Source organism: Terrapene carolina, unplaced genomic scaffold, assembly GCF_002925995.2.
Source record: "Terrapene carolina triunguis isolate 2854851 unplaced genomic scaffold, T_m_triunguis-2.0 Scaffold69, whole genome shotgun sequence".
Lineage (NCBI taxonomy): Eukaryota > Metazoa > Chordata > Testudines > Emydidae > Terrapene > Terrapene triunguis.
The window spans coordinates 64175312-64192358 of NW_020664420.1; positions in this window are offsets into that span (position 1 = coordinate 64175312).

The following is a 17047-nucleotide window of genomic DNA, read 5'->3' on the forward strand; positions in this document are numbered from 1 at the left end:
TGCCCAATTCCTGTGTCGGGGAAGGCGAGAAGGCAAACTGCTGAGATGTCTATGCTGTGGGAGATGCACCAATTCCATAGCTTTATCAACACTGCACATAAAGACTCGGATCTTGCTCCTCCCTGGCTACTCTGTTGTCTAGCATTACTGTGGCTGAGTGGCCCCTGATGTTGTGTAGGAAGTGATGACAAATGTGCAAGCTGCCTGAGTCCCAGAATGTTGATGTGGAAGGACGACTCTCATGGAAGTCTGGGGTGTGACGTCCTGGAGATGAGCACCCCAATCTAGCAGTGAGGCATTCATAGCAATTATCCTTGTGGAAGATAGACATGAAAAGGAGACTCCCACACCAAGTTTATAAGTGTTCTTCCAGCAGTTGAGAGCATTGAGACACTTGTTTGGAGAGAGAGAGAGCTGGATGCATAAGTATATGAAAGTATGCCTACTGGAGGTCAAGAGGTGACAAACTAGTACCCAGGATCGAAGTATGGAATTGCCATTGCTGAGACCACCATCTTGAAATGCTGCAAAAGTATAAAGGTATTCAGAGTCTCAGGTCCAGGATTGGTCTCCGTCATCCTGTTTTCTTAGAAACCAAGTAGTACTTGGAGTACATTTCCCTATGAAATCAGGGGAATGGGTTTGAATCTCCTGCTTTAAGAGACCCTCATGAAAAGGGCCTCTGGATAGGGACAGGTGTTGGGGAAGGAACTGGAGTCGAATTGGATGGAATATCCAGTTGTAACCACTTCTAGAAACTACTTGTCTGAAGTGATAAGCTCCCAGGCAGGTAGGAAATGAGAGAGAAGGTTTCCATAGGGTGGCGGAAGCGTGGTTTCATGCAGCATGAGATCCAGAATAAGGAGTGAGCTGTGACCCTCAACCAATGGGTCAAAACAGTCACTTATAGGCAGCTGTCAGTTGCATGGTCACTGTAGATGAAGGCCCCTTTTTATGAAATCTGGACCTTTTTCTGGGTGGTTCTGTTGGTCTCAGGGAAGTTTGGTATCAGACTGGGAGAGATCATTGTGCCATCTGTGATTTACTGAATCTTCTCTTTGTTGTATGTGCACATATACACTGAGGAATCAGAGTCACCCTGGAGTCTTTTAGTGAATGAAGAGAATCATCTGTGCCATTGCTAAAGAGTATTGTTGGTATTTTGCACCCACTGGGAAGGCGAGACGCTTGTAGCCAAGAGGCTTGACACATGTCAATAGTGGTAGCCAATGAACACAAGATTGTGTCCTCCATATCAAGAGAAGCCCGTAGCAAAGCTTTTGCAATTATCTGGCCTTCCGTAATTAGTGGTTGAAACTGCTCTTTTTGGTCCTATGGCAATAGGATGTGAAAATTTACTGGAACTGGTGAAGTAATATTTTGCCATCAAGGCCTGATAGTTCACAGCTCTAAATTGGAGAGCTGTTAAGGAGCAGCTTTTGTGATCAGAAAGTTCCAAGCACTTTTTATTGGAGGCAGTCAACCTGTCAAAATATTGTCTATTTCTGTCACTGACAGCGTTGACTACTAAAGAGTTAGGGTTGGAGATGGAAGGAAAAAAAATACTCCAAACCCTTAGTCGGCACATAATACTTTTTGTCAGCCCTCTTGTACGTGGGGGAGATGGTAGCTGGTGTCTACCATAACATACGGGCTGGTAAGAGTAATGCTTTGTTAATGGGAAAAGCAATATTTTCCTGAGGGGAGGTATGCAGAATATCCAAAAAGGAGTGTTGAGTTTCTTATATCTCCTCCAATGGAATTTGTTGAGATTCTGCTATTCTTTTCATCAGGTCTTGAAGACCCCTGAAATCATCCACACAGGAGGATGGTGTGGGCATAACTACCTTGTCAGGTGAGGAGGAGACATGCTGGATGGTGGCATGTCCTCCTCAATCACTAGCTCCTGCTACAGGTATCCTCCTGGCAAGAAGATCCTGCAGTATTGGTGACTGTTAGTCTGGACAGATCATCGTGAGTGAGGGCACGCTATAATATTGGTCACCATAAGAGGCCATGAGATTCAAAAAAGTCCATTGTGGTGGAGTGTAGGGAAAGGGAGCAGGACCCCAAAGGTGTTCCTACCAGAGCTGATGTGGAGGACATCAGTTTGTTCTGGGGGATCTACTCCTTAGGAAAGACCTCTGGAAAAGAAGGTTGGAATGGGTAGGTGGTGGACTCCTGGACAGAAATGTCCAAATCCAAGGAGGTGTCATCTCTCCTATCCGATGGAGGAGTTACTGCTATCAGTACCAGCGGTCAAGGCGAGATGGCAACCGAGTTGGTACTGGAGGCTAAGTCTTAGTATGGGGGTGCACTAGCACTGATAGGTAGAGCTCTGCATGGATACACAATTTGTATCCGCATCCAATCCGTGATCCAAAAATATGGTCTGCAGATATCTGCATCTGGATATCCGTGGATATAAAGCAGATATCCACAGATTTGCAGGGCTCTATCAATAGGTACTCCAGCTCCAGAGGGAGCCTGGGTACTAGCCAGCATTCTTTGTTGGTACCCCTTAGAAGAGGAGATTGGGGTTCCTCCACGACTTGGAGGTCCACATGGGAGAGGAATCTGGTCAGCACTAGTGAACCTGGGCGGAGCTCTACTATGACACTGAGTGGTACCAGGAGACAATATGGGATGAACAGTCTGTACAGTCTTTGTGGCCATGACCCCAAAAAGATGGTTCCACAACATTTGTCAAGGATGATTTCTCAGAGTCTTTGCTCCCGGAGGAGTCCTGGTGCTTGGAGGGCTCTGATTCTGGTACTGATGACAGTGCCATGGAAGGTTGCTTGCCCATTATGAGTTGAGGTGGAAGTCTTTTTAAGAGGTACCAGTATCTCAGTACTAGGGCCAGTAGAAATCTCGGCAGTACCCACATCAGGACACAAAGTCTCCTTGTTCCCTGACCTTGAAGGTGACTTACCCATTCTTTTAGAGTCCTCTCTCCAGGGAATGGGTTTTATTTTTCTGAATACTTCAAAGTGTCCAAATCTACCCCAGGGTCTCTGCTTACCTAGGCCACAGAAGTCACCTGAGTGCCCTGAGTGGTTAAGGCCAATGTACAGAAGGGAGATTTGGATCCCACAGGTCTCAGGGTTCACTTCATGAGGAGGCGCTTTAGTCTATCTGCTCTTGAAAACAGAGCAGACCTTGTACTTAGATGGGACATGGAACTCTCTGAGGCAACTGGAATGCCAATTGCTGAGGGGAAATGACGTGGCAGATCTGGCAGGGTTTGAATACAGGGGTCTTTGGCATAACTCACTCAGAAAAGGCTTCAGACAAACCAGGGCCAACAGCAAAGGAGGCCCTGACCGCAAGGAGGAGAAAACCACCCGGAAGCACAACCTTGTGCCAAACAACATAAAATGATTTTAAAAAAGTAAATAATTAAATAAATTTAAAAAATTGAAGAAAGCTGCAACGCTAATAAGCGGACACCACAAAGCTCTGTCTCAAGCCAGTCTGTTGAGAAGAAACCAGAGCAGCAGCAGGTCTATCTCTCCCTATATATATCCTCATGCCAGAGCACAGGGATACATATGGTGCAGATGTGGACACTAACAAATCTCCAGTCAAGAGTGACAGGCACACACACATCCTGATGCAGAGCACCCATTAGGCTAACAACTCAGAGAAGAACCCCAGAGTACATTGTGGGGAACGAATCACTTCCTGAGTCTTGCAGGTGACCGTCTGATTGTAAATATTGTACAGATGGTGTATGTACCATTTCATCCACTCTGACTTCCCCCTTAAGCAGTACTCTGCAGAATATGACAGTTGAAGGTGATTCTCTACAGAATTTTGAAATCTCTTCCCTCGCTATCTTACACTTCTTTACATTGAATTTCATAAGCAACTGACCTTCCCATACTCATGGTTTAAGTAGGGCATTCTGAATTTAGTTACTGTCCTCCTTTTGCAGAGATCCAATCTCCCTTTATATTTCTGCAACTATCACTTAGCTGCACTAGTTTACTACTAGTTATTTTATTATGGTAGCACCTTGTACCTCCTACTGGGATCCGGGCTCACTGTGCTAGGCACTGTACAAACACATAGTAAGACACAGTTCCTGTCCTGAGGAACTCAACATCTGAACAGATAAAACAGACAAACGGAAGTATTATCAGTGCTTAATTTGTGCCAGGCTTCCCAGAAACAAGAACTCCATCAGCTGCTGTGCTTGGTCACTGGTTCTCCACAGATAATGCAGGAACACTCTTCCCCATCTCACCTCAGCCACCTAAGTTCCTTGTGACAACTTTTCAAAAGCTCCACCAGAAACCTTCCTTACTGAGCAAGATATTACCTCACCCACCTTGTCTTTCTAATATTCTAGGGCCAACAAGGCTACAACAACCTGTAAACAAATATGGAATTATGGGAGTTGGACTTCTGCAACAATTCTGCTGAGTTGTCAAGAGGCCCTTTGAAATCTCCCAGAAGCTACTGTATCGGAGAGTTGTATTGGGACAAGCAATACAAAGAGGGCAGTGCACCATCTACAGCAGAATACCAGGCAAATAACGATATGGGGCAAGTTACAGCCAAGGTAGCACAGCTCGTGTTCACACATAGCACACCAGTGGTGCTTACACCATATTCTTTAATTGGTTAATTTCTCTAATGTAGATGCAGCCTCTATTTATCTAGCATTTGATGCTTGCTTTCAGCATTTTCCCCTCTACCAATTATTGACAGTAGATGTAATAGCTCAGTCCTCTTAATAATAATAAAAAAACCCAACAATCCAGCTGTTCAACACTTTGTACAGCACAGACATACACTTTACTGGAAAAATCTCAGCTCTCAAATCTTATGGGGTATATTGTATATAAACATATCAACTCGGTCAGAAAAACAATTCTCTAAATAACATGGCCCTGGAAGTCCTTTTAGTTTAAGGAATGAACCATCTGTAAACACAGAATTGGTTAATTTAATTTGAGATTAGCTGATTGTAAACCAAGCAGATTTTTTGAAATGGAAACTCTTCTGCGCTGATTAAATGCCCTCTTCACTGAAAAATTAATGTGTTCATTTTAAAAAAAGTTATCTACAAAAATGCTATATTTTTTAGTGTTGTGAGCTAGGCTGCTCTAGCCATTTCACATTAGGGTGACTGCATTCAGAATCAACAGTAGTGTATTAACATGCCACAGTGTATTTTAACCCTTTTCATGACTCAGGTGATTTCTGCGCTTCGGCTACATGTACACTTAAAACACTACAGCAGTACAGCTGCAGCTGTAGCACTTCAGTGTAGACACTTACTACAGCTGTAGGTAATCTACTTCTCCAAATGGCAGTAGCTAGGTCGATGGAATTCTTCCATCTGCCTAGTGCTGTCCACACTAGGGGTTAGGTCGGCTTAACTACATCACTCAGGGGTGTGGATTTTTCACACTTCTGAGAGATGTAGCTATGCTGATGTAAGTAACTTTGCAGAGTAGACCAGGCCTTAGGCCTGGTCTACACTATGAGTTTAATTCGAATTTAGCAGCGTTAAATCGAATTAACCCTGCACCCATCCACACAACGAAGCCATTTATTTCGAAATAAAGGGCTCTTAAAATCGATTTCTGTACTCCTCCCCGACGAGCAGAGTAGCGCCAAAATCGATATTGTCATTTCGAATTAGGGTTAGTGTGGCCGCAATTCGATGGTATTCGCCTCCAGGAGCTATCCCACAGTGCACCATTGTGACCGCTCTGGACAGCAATCTGAACTCGGATGCACTGGCCAGGTAGACAGGAAAAGCCCCGCGAACATTTGAATTTTATTTCCTGTTTGCCCAGCGTGGAGAGCACAGGTGACCACAGAGAGCTCATCAGCACAGGTAACCATGCAGGCCGATAATCGAAAAAGAGCACCAGCATGGACCGTACGGGAGGTACTGGATCTGATCGCTATATGGGGAGAGGATTCAGTGCTAGCAGAACTTTGTTCGAAAAGACGAAATGCCAAAACTTTTGAAAAAATCTCCAAGGGCATGATGGAGAGAGGCCACAATAGGGACTCAGATCAGTGCCGCGTGAAAGTCAAGGAGCTCAGACAAGCCTATCAAAAAACAAAGGAGGCAAACGGTCGCTTCGGGTCAGAGCCGCGGACATGCCGCTTCTACGCCGAGCTGCATGCAATTCTAGGGGGGGCCGCCACCACTACCCCACCTCTGACCCGTGGATTCCGAGGCAGGGGTAATCTCATCAGCCACACCTGAGGATTCTGCGGACAGGGAAGAGGAGGAGGAGGAGGACGAGCTTGCGGAGAGCACACAGCACTCCGTTCTTCCCAACAGCCAGGATCTTTTTCTCAGCCTGACTGAAGTACCCTCCCAAGCCAGTATCCAAGACCATGACCCAATGGAAGGGACCTCAGGTGAGTTTACCTTTTAAAATATAAAACTTGTTTTAAAAGCAAGCGTTTTTTAATGATTACTTTGCCCTGAGGACTTGGGATGCATTCGCGGCCAATACAGCTACTGGAAAAGTCTGTTAACGTGTCTGGGGATGGAGCAGAAATCCTCCAGGGACATCTCCATGAAGCTCTCCTGGAGGTACTCCAAAAGCCTTTCCAGAAGGTTTCTGGGCAGTGCAGCCTTATTCCGTCCTCCATGGTAGGACACTTGACCACGCCATGCTAGTAGCAAGTAATCTGGTATCATTGCATGACAAAGCCTGGCAGTGTATGGTCCCGGTGTTTGCTGGCATTCAAGCAACATCCGTTCTTTATCTCGCTGTGTAATCCTCAGGAGAGTGATATCGCTCATGGTAACCTGGTTGAAATATGGGAATTTAATTAAGTGGACAGAGGTGGCTGTTCCTACTGGGCTGTTTGCCTGTGGCTGAAAAGAAATCCTTCCCTGCAGTTAGCCAAGCGCGGGGCGGGGGGGAGGGATTGGCCCTGAGCTTTTCGCGTTTGGCTAGCAGGGATCTTCCCTGATACCAGCCACACGGTGGGGGGAGGGAAAAGCGATCATCCAGAGAATTGGATGTGGGGGGGTTAGTTTGTTTTCTGCTGCTGAAGGTTAACAGGAAAACCGCAGCAGTCAACGGGCTTTGCTTGGTATGTGGGAAAGGAGGGCGCAGAAGCCGAAAGACAATGGCTTACCATGGCCGCATGCAAGCCGAATTCTGTTGCCCGGACCTGCGTCTGTGATCTCTAGTAGCAAAGCCACAGGCACTCAATATTAAGAGGCAAAATGCGACCTTGCACAGAAATTATATGTGCTATGTAATGTGAATAGTGTTGTTCGCCGTGAAAGAGTATAAGCATTGTTCTGTAAAATGTATCTTTTTAAAAAATTCTCTCCTTTTTTCCCTCCCTCCAGCAGCTGCAAATTTTTCAAGCCTCCCTCCTCCGTCCCGAAGGCTATCTCAGATAAGGCGTCGGAAAAAGAGGACGCGAGACGAGATGTTCGCGGAAATCATGGAATCCACCCGCAGTGAAAGAGCTCATCTGAATGAGTGGATGGACATGGTTTCAAAGTATAGGAAAGATGCCAGTGAACGTGAGGACAGGAGAGACCAACGTGAGGACAGGAGGGACCAACGTGAGGACAGGAGGGACGCTCGAGATGAGAGGTGGCGGCAGGAAGATCAGAGGAGGGAGGATGCAACGCTGGGGCTGCTACGTGAGCAAACAGACATGCTCCGGCATCTGGTGGAGCTTCAGGAACGGCAGCAGGATCACAGACTGGCGCTACAGCCCCTGTATAACCCTCTTCCCCCCTCACCATGTTCCATAGCCTCCTCACCCAGTCGTGTAAGAACGCGGGGCAGGGGAGGGGGGAGGCTCTGTGCACCCTCCCATTCCACCCCAGTGGACAGCCCAAGCAAAAGGCTGTCATTTTTTTAACCTTTTTTAGTGGCCTTTTCCTTCCCGCTGATCCTCCTCCCAAACCTCACCCGGGTTCTCTCCCTCTTGTTATAATCAATTAATAAAGAATAAATGATTTTTAAACGATAGTGACTTTATTTCCTTTGAAAGCAAGCTGTGATCGAAGGGGGAGGGTGGGTTCCTTACAGAGAATGAGTCAATAAAGGGGGTGGGTTTTCATCAAGGAGAAACAAACAGAAATTTCACACTGTAGCCTGGCCAGTCATGAAACTGGTTTTCAAAGCTTCTCTGATGCGCAGCGCTTCCTGGTGTGCTCTTCTAATCGCCCTGGTGTCTGGCTGCACGTAATCAGCAGCCAGGCGATTTGCCTCAGTCTCCCACCCCGCCATAAAGGTCTCCCCCTTACTTTCACAGAGATTGTGGAGCACACAGCAAGCAGCAATAACAATGGGGATACTGGTTTGGCTGAGGTCTGACCGAGTCAGTAACAATCGCCAGCGACCTTTTAAACGTCCAAATGCACATTCTACCACCATTCTGCACTTGCTCAGCCTGTAGTTGAACAGCTCCTGACTCCTGTCCAGGCTGCCTGTGTATGGCTTCATGAGCCATGGTATTAAGGGGTAGGCTGGGTCCCCAAGGATAACTATTGGCATTTCAACATCCCCAACGGTTATTTTCTGGTCCGGGAAGTAAGTCCCTTGCTGCAGCCATTTAAACAGAGTAGTGCTCCTGAAGACGCGAGCATCATGAACCCTTCCCGGCCAGCCCACGTTGATGTTGGTGAAACATCCCTTGTGATCCACCAGTGCTTGCAGCACCATTGAAAAGTACCCCTTGCGGTTTACGTACTGGGTACCCTGGTGCTCCGGTGCCAAGATAGGGATATGGGTTCCATCTATCGCCCCACCACAGTTAGGGAATCCCATTGCAGCAAAGCCATCCACTATGACCTGCACATTTCCCAGAGTCACTACCTTTCGTAGCAGCAGCTCAGTGATTGCTTTGGCTACTTGCATCACAGCAGCCCCCACAGTAGATTTGCCCACTCCAAATTGATTCCCGACTGACCAGTAGCTGTCTGGCGTTGCAAGCTTCCACAGGGCTATCGCCACTCGCTTCTCAACTGTGAGGGCTGCTCTCATCTTGGTATTCTGGCGCTTCAGGGCAGGGGACAGCAAGTCACAAAGTTCCATGAAAGTGCCTTTACGCATGCGAAAGTTTCGCAGCCACTGAGAATCGTCCCACACCTGCAACACTATGCGGTCCCACCAGTCTGTGCTTGTTTCCCGGGCCCAGAATTGGCGTTCCACGGATAGAACCTGCCCCATTAACAACATGATCTCCAAAGCACCGGGGCCCGCGGTTTGAGAGAATTCTGTGTCCATGTCCATGTCCATGTCCTCATCACTCTTGTCGCTGTGCTGCCGTCGCCACCTCCTCCTTGCCTCGTTTTTCTGGTCCTGGTTCAGCATAAACTGCACGAGAATGCACAAGATGTTTACAATGTTCATGACTGCTGGCTTGAGCTGAGCGGGCTCCATGCTTGCCGTGGTATGGAGTCTGCAGTGTTCACCCAGGAAAAAAGGCGCAAAATGGTTGTCTGCCATTGCTTTCATGGAGGGAGGGGCGAGGCTGTACCCAGAACCACCTGCGACAATGTTTTTTGCCCCATCAGGCACTGGGGTCTCAACCCAGAATTCCAATGGGCGGGGGAGACTGCGGGAACTATGGGATAGCTATGGGATAACTACCCACAGTGCAACGCTCCGGAAATCGACGCTAGCCCCGGTCCATGGATGCACACCGCCGAATTAATGTGCTTAGTGTAGCCGCATACATTCGACTTTATACAATCTGTTTCCAAAATTTGAATTCTGTAAATTCGGATTAATCCCATAGTGTAGACATACCCTTACTCTTGGGACTTGTCTACAGTTAGATTTTATAGTGCTCTAACTTGCTGGCTCAAGGGGGTGAAAAATCACCCCCCCTTAGCACAGCAAGTCTGAGCGCTTTAGTCTGAGCGGTGAGTGTAGACAGGATCCGAGCTCTGGGAGCGGCACTCCCAGTGCTCGGAGCTAATCCCCTTGTGGAGGTGGATTACCAGGAATGCTGGGAGAGCTCTGCACTTCAAAGTGCTGCCGTGGGAGTGTTCCCGCAGCAGAGCTTTGAAGTTTCCAGTGTAGACATACCCTTGGTCAAACAGACCCAAACCACTAATTTATACCTGAGACCAAAGCGTGAAGTTCCATCCCCCACACAGTGGCATTGGAACAATTTTTATAGTGGGGGTGCTGAAAGCCATTAAACAAAACTGTAAACCTTGTATGTGTTGGAAACCATTTCAAGCCGGTGGTGCTGCCGCCAGCACCCCTACTTCCAGTACCCCTGCCCCCATGACAAAACCCTAATGAGTTTGTTACACCTTTCTTTGTTTAAGGTAGTTTGGTGTGCCCCAGGAAAGGTTCTACATTACAATGTTTTATCAGATTAAGCCAAAGATTAACAAATATAATAAAATAATTCCCTAGAAAGCTTCTATAACAAGATTAATTTGGTTCTCTAGAGGATTTTCCTTAAATAGATTCTCTCTAAATTAAAGAACTATAAACAGAGGAATTGTAATGGACAATGAAAGATCTTCCCAAAATACACATATATTCCTTTCTATTGTACTTTCAGAGTCTCATTTTCATTCAAGCGTGTGCATGTATACGCACTGTATATTATATCCGCATACAATGCAATAAGAGAGCAATTTCTAGCCCAAGATATTAGTTTATTTCTATCTGATTCTGGTTATAGCATTACACTTAAAAATATTCTGGTGCTTCCAACTATTATATCCAATATCGCCTCTCTATATGACATCTGTCACAAACTGGTCCAATTCCACTATCTGAAGAGACACCAGTCTGTTGTGAAAGGATCCAGCCACTGAATCCTACACTCTGCTGGCTCCCTGGGTCTGGTTAGTGACTTCTCGCTGTCCCTAGCTCTGGGTCACTCCCCAGGTGCAGACCTTATGTCTGAGTCTGACACCCCTCTTGGCCACTGGACCTCACAGTCCAGCTGCCTAGATCCTGAAACCAGTGTTTCAACTCTCCCAAGCTCCCTACTTGCTTAGAAACATTCCCCCAGAGTCCAACCCACTGTGGGAGCTTTGGTGTCTCTAGTTACACCATTCAGGGGCCAGGAGGCAGTAAACCAAGAACATACAGATTTAGCAAATAAATTTCTTAAAACACACACAACTCTAAAAAATGTACAAGAGATACAGATGTATGGAAAACAAACTCCTGAATGTAAGCCCCTTCATTCTAATCTCACCCTGTTTTGTGAATCCCTGGTGCAAGTCCTTTAAGCAGGGTTGTCAACTCTCACAGTATTCATTGCTTTTCTGAAAGCCCCAGCTCCTTGCGTCCTGTGATTAGGTAAGAAACTCAGCACACAAAAAAAAAAAAAAAAAAGTTTCCAGCCATCATGATTTTGGAGAAAAGCTTGAAAATGTGACACCCATGCCCCACAAGTGCTATAATCCCAGAAAAAAAAAAATCCAAAACTCTTTGGCTTAGAAATCACGAGGGTTTTTTTTTTTTTTTAATTTCATGATTTTGGGGTGCCTGACGTATGATTTTTCAATGTTTAGGGTTGGCAATTCTGTTTAAGGAGGTAAGGCCCATCCTGCCTCCACTCCTCCACCTGGGTTTTCTGGTCCTGGCAATGAAATAATGGCCCTTCCGGGAAGTTGGAGAAGCCCACCTTCTCCAACAGCTTCTGCATCGCTGGGTCAAGTGGTCAGCTGAAGAAACTGCAGGTCTTCCAGTCACCTGCTCAGGCTGGAGAAGATTCCAGTCTCCCAGCAGGTCTCTGTGATGAGATAGTCCATTCAAAGGCAAAGGCCTTGCAAGTAGCAACCCCTCTGTTTCACCTGGGAAGGGCCATTCAATGCTGATGGTCCTTGATTGCTTTGTCACAGTTCTTGAGACATAGCTTCCCTGTGTGTCCAGTTATTGCTACAAAATGGATGACTTACCCCATAATGACAGTTACCAAGTACAAGTAGCATTCATAATACCAAATAGGGTGACCAGACAGCAAGTATGAAAAATCGGGACAGGGGTGGGGGGTAATAGGATCCTATATAAGAAAAAGACCCAAAAATCGGGACTGTCCCTATAAAATCGGGATATCTGGTCACCCTAATACCAAATGTATTCACAGTTGGACACAGACATATTCCCCCAAACTGTCAAAACAATGCCAACATTTTTTTTTCACTTTTACAGTTAGATCATGTAGTATGGACCAATGTTACATGTTGCACTAATGGTGATTCTTATTTTAAAGGAAATCTTTTGCTGTCTGTTCATTTAACTCAATCGCTTCCCGGATTCCCAGAATTATTTCCTTTAAAATCTTTTAGAACTAACACTTCTAGTGAATAAGAGCAAATGTATCTGCCCATTTCCTGTGAGGCCATCAGTGCTTTGTCCAATCTTAATCAATTTAAACCAGCATTATAATCTGTTCAAATCTGCCCTAAAAAGGTTATGTTAAACATAAAAACCATACGTATCTATTTGATTCTATTTTATTTTTCCATAAGCAGCTAACATCAACAAGAATTTTATGTAACACTGATGTCAGGCAACTATATATGCGTTTATGTAGAATGTATGTTGCCATGATGAATATTAACCCCTCAACACTAACACACAAGCAAATATGAAAACACATCAAGAGTAAACAGAGTGGCTATTAATAGTACTAGTGCTTATGTAGCCATTTTATTTTGCAAATATTAAATCAGGCCAAAATGTTCAGAACCCCAAATTAATGGCCAGTATGCCAGTTGTTGGATGCCCAACCTGAGACACTTCAAGTACCTTCAGCTCCCATTGACTTCAGCTGAAGTTGTGAGCACTCAGCACTTCTGAGAATCAACCCTAAGATGTCAAGTTGGGCACTCAAACTGAGGCACTCATAAGCAGTAGGCAGTTTTGAAAAAGTTGACCTAAATGACTAGCTCAAGGCCCCAGCGTAAGCCATTGTCAGACCTGGGATTAGAACTCAGGAGTTCCTGGCTTCTATCTGGTGCCAGTTAGCTAGACTATGGTGCCTCCTTTTTCAATAAATGTGTGCTTACATTTCATGACAGCAGCATTTACTGTTATATTAAATCAGCAGTTCTCAAATTGTGGTCCATTGTGAAGTGGCTAATTCTGGCTCTATTTGTTTCCAGTTGTTAAAGATTGTTTCCTACTCTATATGGACTTCTTCTCACACTGTTCAGCAATGCTCTTTCAATTGAGTTACCAGAACTCAGTTTAACAAGGAAGTAGGGTGACCAGATAGCAAATGTGAAAAATGAGGACACTTCTTTTTTTCCGGTGAGGGGGGTGGGTATAGTTGCATATATAAGACAAAGCCCCTAATATTGGGATGTCTTGAAGGAAGGTACCATTTCCATCCGGTTCCACTCATGTAACTAACTAGCAGAGTCCTGAGTGAAGAGTCTTTGTTTCCCTGGCCATTGCCAAAGCCAACCATTTCAAATACATTGTGCAGAGGGCCAGTAGGAAACTGAAGGAGGTCTGATCATTGGTCAGAGACTGGGTTAGTGAGCAGCCACTCACGCCCCAGACTGGCTCCTGAGGAAGCTATGCTGGAACTAGGTTACCATTCATATGTTTGGAAAACAAACATTTCCATGTAAGGAAGTGATTTCATTTCAAATAGCCAGAAGAGTGGCACAGAATGATTTAAAGAAGGTATCTTTACCTTTGGAAAGAAAAGTGCTTTTATGGTATTCGTTTGTTTTATTCTCAGTTTGTCATTAAAATTATAAGCTACTTTCTGCAGAGCACATTAGGAATCCAGTCTCCTAGCAACACCCCTCCCACAGTCAACAAGAAGGCAAGACAGTATTAATTCCCTCTGAGTGTTAGGAGATTCTGTTCACGATACAGATCGTGCTGTACGTTTACCATGGGAAGCGGAGCTTGAAAGAAGCTGTCCCTTGTTGAATAGATACCACATCAAAAATTCTCTCTGTGACTAAGACAAATTCCAACCTTGTCCTAAAAATAGACTTGGGAAACTGATGTCCTTTTTTCCTCCCCAGGGGATTCCATGCACAGAGTTCTGTGAAGAAAATGTGTATTTAATATACACAAGCCCCCACTACCCTAATATTGATTTAAAAGAAAGGGTTTCTTTTAAACAGCATGTTCCTTTTCTAATACACCACCATGATTTACTGGCTGACATACACAACCATACAACAATTCTATTAATAGAGTCTGGACCCTCATGAAAAACTCTGCAGCCAGCTCTTTTCAAAAATAATTGTCTGACTCAGACAGCACAGTCTTTTAATGATTGTTTGTCTTTTAATATCTAGGCAAAATGGTCCCCCCATATTTATGCCACAATCTGCTTGAGGATATGTGATATTCAATCACTAAGCCCTAAATTCAGCCCTCAGATACATGACTCCAATTTGAAGGCAGAATTTGCCCTTAGTCTAGGACAGTAGCAGGTATTATGTGGTCAGGTTTGCAGGGTTTTTTAAAATCTTACCTACATTTCTCCATCCATTTAAGAAAGCAAAATAACATGGTAGGGCAGTTCTCCAATTGTCTGTTGACCACTTGTGGTCTGGGGACCATATCCAAGCTATTCATTGAGCTACTTCTGTCACATTGACAAAATCTCTGTCAGTGTTCAGGTTGTAATGACTCCAGTAGTTGTAGCCCCATCCAGGATGCTTTTAGGATTTCCAAAGGCTTGTTTAATGAGATAAATTAAAGAAACAAGCACCTCTACACACTGCGCCGGCTTCGTGCCTTGTTTCATTGGGGGCTTTTTAGTGTGAATCCAACTATGATCAAATTTGAAGAGAGCATCAAAACTGGAAGAGCAGACAACACTCCGGAAGCCAAAACCAAACTGCAAAGTGACCTGGAGAGATTAGACCAGAAGGAACTGCAAGCAACATGAGGAGATTTGGTACTAATAAGTATATAGATCTATATAACTACCACAGCAGGGGGCAGACAACATAACCAAGCAAGTGTATCCATTACAATAAAACAAGTGCAATTTAACCTTGTCTCCTTTATGCTACCTACTAACACTATTTCATGTAACTAAGTACCACAGTAACTACACTGCTGGGAGAGGAGGCGAGCCATAAGATGATGCAGTCTCATCATATAGTGATAACATTCTTTTCATTCTACTAGTATCTCTGGAGGATGTTAAACAGAAGCTACTAAAGTTAGGCATTTTTAAAATCTGTTTTAAAATAGCTGACTGTGGAGCTTAATGGACTGCTAATGTTGATTTTCAATAAGTTTTAGAATACTGGGCAAGTTCCAGAAGACAGGAAGAAAACTAATGTGCCAATTTTTAAAAAGGGTGGATGGGGTGGCCCAGGTAATTATAGGCCTGTCAGCCTGACATCAATCCCAGGCAAGATAATAGAGCAGCTGTTATGGGACTGTGTTAATAAAGAATTAAAGGAGGGTAATGTAATTATTGCAAATCAGCATAGGTTTATGGAAAATAGATCCTGCCAAACTAACTCGATATCTTTTTTATGAGATTACAAGTTTGGTTGAGAAAGGAAATAGTGTTGGTGTAATATACTTAGACTTCTCTAAGGCATTTGATTTGGTACTGCACAATATTTTGATTAAAAAAATTAGAGTGATATAAAATTAACATGGCACGCATTGAATGGACTAAAAACTAGCTAACTGATAAATCTCAAAATGTATTTGTAAATGGGGAATTGTCATCAAGCTGGTGTTTTTCCAGTGGGGTCCCACAGGGATCAGTTCTTCGCCCTACACTATTTAACATTTTTATCAATGACCTGGAAGAAAACATAAAATCACTGATAAAGTTTGAAGAGGACACCAAAATTGGAGGAGCTACAGCCCACTTCATCAGATGCATAGATCTGCATAGATATGGCAACTTCCACCTTTTCATGTTCTCTGTATGTGTATATATATATCTTCTTACTATATGTTCCATTCTTTGCATCTGATGAAGTGGGCTGTAGCCCACGAAAGCTTATGCTCAAATAAATTGGTTAGTCTCTAAGGTGCCACTAGAAATACAGGGTAAGATGGAGCTCTTGTATCTCAAGTGGCACTGACATTCAATAGTGACATACATAACTATTGGCTTTATTGATCATGTCTGCACTGTACGAGTATCTATATGACTACGCTCATGAACACCTGCTCCAGCATGCTTTGAACTCACTAAACATCTGGGAAGCTTTCTTTGGGGGTCGGGGAAAATGACTCTTAGTTGGTACTTTGAAATTCTTCTCAGAATCCCAGAGTAGATGTCCCAGATAATACTAAATAAAGTGAAGAAAAAGTATTCTTAATGATAAATTACCCAGTTGTTTGTTCCTTCAAACCAAATTCCACATGACTGATTGACTGGACAGGGAAGGTTGAGTATAATATATACTGGATTTGAAGGGCAGTTAGTTAAGAACATAAGAACAGCTATACTGGGTCAGACCAAAGGTCCACCAAGCCCAGTATCCTGTTCTCTGACAGTGGCCAATGGCAGGTGCCCCAAAGGGAATGAACAGACAGGTTATCATCAAGTGATCCATGCCTTGTCACCCAATTCCAGCTTCTGGCAAACAGAGGCTAGGGACACCATTACTGCCCATCCTGGCTAATAGCCATTGATGGACCTATCTTCCATGAATCTATCTAGCTCCATTTTGAACCCCATTACAGTATTGGCCTTCACAACACCCTCCACAGTTCCAGAGGTTGACAGTGCGTTGTGTGAAAAAAATACTTTCTTGTGTTTGTTTTAAACATGCTATCTATTAATTTCATTTGGTGGCCCCTTCTTCTTGTATTATGAGAAGGAGTAAATAACACTTCCTTATTTACTTTCTCTATACCACTCAAGATTTTATAGACCTCTATCATATCCCCCCATAGTCGTCTCTTTTCCAAGATGAAAAGTCCCAGTTTTATTAATCTCTCCTCATATGGCAGCCGTTCCATACCCCTAATAATTTTTGTTGCCCTTTTCTGAACCTTTTCCAATTCCAATATATCTTTTTTGAGATGTGGCGACCAGATCTGCACGCAGTATTCAAGATGTGTACGTACCATGGATTTATATAGAGGCA